We start from the raw sequence: 4,307 nt of genomic DNA on the forward strand, positions 1-4,307 counted from the left end.
GTGTGTGTGTGTGGTGGTGGTAGTTAATCTTACAGTCCTGGAACAGAGGATCCTAGGACCATCAAGGGAGAGAGCAGGAGTGGGATGTGAGTCCCTATCCAGAGAAGCAGTGACACCAAGGATGGAGGCAGAAATGATGACATGGAGAGATAGAGCAGCTGAGGACTTTAGACTCATGGAAGGAGAAAGGCTGTGTGCTGACAGCCAAGAGACAGGCTTGCAGAATGTGCCCTTTGGTTGTTTAAATGATTTTATATTCCTGAGTGTACATTCCTGGTGTACATCCAAAAAACAAAAACAAAAAACAGAGGGAATAGAAGTAAATACTGTTGAATGATGTTACGTGGAGGGGAATGTAATCATTGCAATGAAACAAAATACTACAGGATGAGTGTAAAACTGATGTTCTCCCATGTAAACTATCACTCAATTCACAGTAAAAACATGAAAAGAAAAGAAAAAAAAGAAGTCTTTGACAATTTCCATCTTTTCTCCATTTATCATGAGTTACTTATTGGTCCATTGGTGAGGATTTTTGTTTTCTTTACATTGAGGTGCAAACTGTGCCAAAGGTTGTGGTCTTAGATCTTCATCAGAAACTATTTTAGGAATTCTTCACTTTCAGCAAGCAAGACTGTATCATCTGCAAATTGTTAAGTTGTTAAGATGTCTTCCTCCAATCCTGATATTGCATTCCTCTTCATATAATCCAGCTTCTCAAATTATTGACCCAGCATACAGATTGAATAAGAATAGTGAAAGAATACAGCCCTAGAACACAGGTTTCCTAATTTTAAGTCATTCAGTTAGTGTACTCTTGTTCTGTTCAAATGACTGCCTATTGATCTATATATAGGTTCTTCATGTGCATAATTAAGTATTCTAGAATATTAATACTTCATAATGTTGTCCATAGTTTGTCATGATTCATACAGTGAAAAGTTTCTGCATAGTCAATAATGCAAAGGTAAACATCTTTCTGGTGTTCTCTGCTTTCAGTCAAGATCCATCTGACGTCAGCAATGAAATTCCTCATCGCACATCATCATTTGAATTGGCTTGAACCTCTGGCAGCTCCCTGTCAATGGACTGTTGCAGCTGTCTTTTTAAAAATTATCCTTATCAAAATCTTATTTGCATATAATATTAATGATACTGCCCCATGATTTCTGTATTCCATTGGGTCAACTTTCTTTGGAATGGACACAGTTATGTATTTTTTCTAATCAGCTGGCCAGGTAACTGACATCCAAATCTTGACATCAATGAGTGAGCACCTCCAAGGCTGTATCAGTTTGTTGAAATATTTACATTTGTATTCCATTATTCCCAGAGCTTTGTTCTTTGCCCATGCATCAGTACACACTGGACTTCTTCCTTCCATACCATTGGCTCTTGGTAATATGCTATCTCTTGAAATGGTTTAAAATTGTCCATTTCGTTTTGGTACAGCAACTGTGTATTCCTTCATTTTCTTTTGCTGTTTTCATCATCAGTCAATATTTTCCACATAGAATCCTTCAACATTCCAAGCTGAGGCTTTGATTTTTTCCTCAGTACTTTCAACTTGAGAAATGCTTAGAGCCTTTTGGTTTTATAACTTCGCACCTTTGAACATTTCATTATATATAATATGTGTCTTTGTCTACTTGAACTGCTCTTCGAAACTTTCTGCTCAGCTCCTATCTTCCTTATTTCTTCCATTTTCTTTAGCATCTCTATGCTGGAGAGCAAGTTTCAGAGTCTCTTCTGACATCCATTTTGGTCTTTTCTTTATTCATTGTCTTCTTAATGACCTTTTGCTTTCTTCCCATGTGATATTTTTATGTGATTCCACAACTCTTTTGGGTTTTGGTCATTAGTGCCTAATTTGTTCTTGAGATTCTTTAAATTCAGGTGGGATATGTTCATATTTTAGTTCTCATGGACTTGTTTTCATTTTCTTCATCTTCATTCTGAAATTGTATATGAGCAATTGATGACCCATTGCACAGTCTGCCTCTTGCCTTGATTTGGCTGATGATATGGAACTTTTCCACCATCACTTTCCACAGATAAAGTCAATTTGATTTCTATATTCCATATGAAGTCTATGTGTATAATCATCTTTTATGTTGTTTAAAAAACTATGTGGTGTGATGAATTCATTGGCCTTGCAATATTCTGTCATGTGATCTCCAGCATCATTTCTGTCATCAAGGTCATATTTTCCAACTACTGATTTTTCCTGTTCGTTTTCAACTTTTGAATTGCAATCACTAGTAATTATCAATATATCTTGATTGCAGTTTGATGAATTTCAGACTGAAGAAGTTGGTAGAATTCTTCAATTTCATCATCACTGGCTTTAGTGGTTGGTGCATAAATTTTAATAATTAGTGGAATCAGCTGCTCTTCCTTGTAAGAGTATGGATCTTTTCTATCACAGACAGTATTAGACTTCAAGATTGATCTTGAAATTTTATTTTTGATGATGAATATGACACCATTCATCTTATGCTTGTCAATCCTGGAATAGTAAACTGTGATAGTCAGTTTATAAACAGTTAATACTATTCCATTTCATCTCACTAATGCCTATGATGTCTATTTTTGTGTTTCATTTAATTTTTGACAACTTCCAATTTTCTATTCAAACTTTGCACATTCCATGTTCCAATTATTAATGGATGTTTGTAACTCTTTCTCCTCATTTTGACTTGTGGCCTCTCAGCAAATGAAGGTCCTAAAAGCTTACTCCAATTGTTTCATCATGGTTAACTCTACTGTGAGGAGGCAGGTCTTCACCAGTCGTATTTCAAGGGCATTCCAACCTGAAGAGTTCATCTTCAGCCATATATCTGACAATATTCTGGCAGTATTCATCATATTTCAATATTCAACATTTTGGTGCTATCAGGCAGAGTGTCACTGCTATTCATAAGGTTTTCAGTGGCTAAACATTCATAAGTAGTCTACCTTTCCTTCTTCTGAGTATGTCTTAGTCTAGAAACTCAGCTGAAACCTGTCCACCACGGTTGAACCTGCTAGCATTCAAAATTCTGGTGGTATAGCTTCCAGTGTTACAGTAACATGTAATCACTGCACGTTGTTCCTGACAATCAGTTGTGTTCCTTGGCTTGTAGGTGAGCCTTCTAAAATTTTTGCCTCCACCATCACATGGTATCTGTACCTTTTGTCTCTCTGTGTCTGTTCTCTTCTGTTATATGGATAACACTGGAGTTAGATTAGGATTGCCCACTACTCCAATATGATCTATGTCTGCCTAACTGACAACTTCTTCAAAACAAGTTCCTATTTTCAAACATGGTCATGTTCACAGGTGCAGGGGTTAGGACTTCAAGGTATCTTGTAGGGGACAGAATTAAATATAAACAGAGACCTTGAACTAAAGTTTACACTGTTGTGGTTATTCTTGGTTGCTGTCAAGTTAATTAGGACTCAATGCAATCCATGTATGTAGAGTAGAAATGATCCATAGCATTTTCAAGGCTGTAATCTATTGGCAGCACATCATCAGGGCCTCTCTTCCAAGACACTACTGTGTTGATTTGAACTTCCATCATTCAGTTACTAAACTGATAAAAATGTAACCATTGCCCAGGAGCTACCTGGGAAGTGAGATCTTAGCATGCTTACGTTAGTGGACCCATGGGAAGGTAACTGACGTTGCCAACCACCCTGAGCGCAGCAGAAAATTGTGACCACATGTCTACCCCTAGCACCATCCAGGCCCACTTCTCCATGCAATTTCAGGTTAACAGCTCTTCCATTTTCCAATGGCCTGCTCTTCCTGGTAGAAACATAAGAGAGATATATCAGGGGGATAAAGATGACCCCTCACTGAAGTTGGCTTCAAGGCCACAATTGTCCTCTGCCTCTTCCTCTGTCCATTCCAAATGTTCTTGACTCTCAGCTATAGGTACAGCAGATCTCAGCACCACTGAGAGATGCAATAAACCTTAGTTCCTGAGAGTCAGAGTCCCAGCAATCATTTCCTTCTCTGCCCAGTGCTGTTGCTCATGTTTATTAATGGGTGGGATGGAACTAGGGCCACAGAGAGCCTTTCAAGTGTATCACACACTTCCACATGGACTCCTCCCTGCTGCAGATGAACGAAAATCACCATAATGACTCTTCTTTTCCTCCTGGTCCAAAGGTTCCAACACGCTTGAGGCAGTGATGGCTTGTCATCCAATGTGAACTTGAATTTCAAGAGTGTGCACCAATGAGAACCAGGACTTCCAGCCCTAAAAATCCAGAGTTTCTGGAATAGAAACACAGAATTCTTCAGTCAGTCCACTCCT

This window comes from Chrysochloris asiatica, unplaced genomic scaffold (genome assembly GCF_000296735.1).
Source record: "Chrysochloris asiatica unplaced genomic scaffold, ChrAsi1.0 scaffold00314, whole genome shotgun sequence".
Classification (NCBI taxonomy): Eukaryota; Metazoa; Chordata; class Mammalia; order Afrosoricida; family Chrysochloridae; genus Chrysochloris; species Chrysochloris asiatica.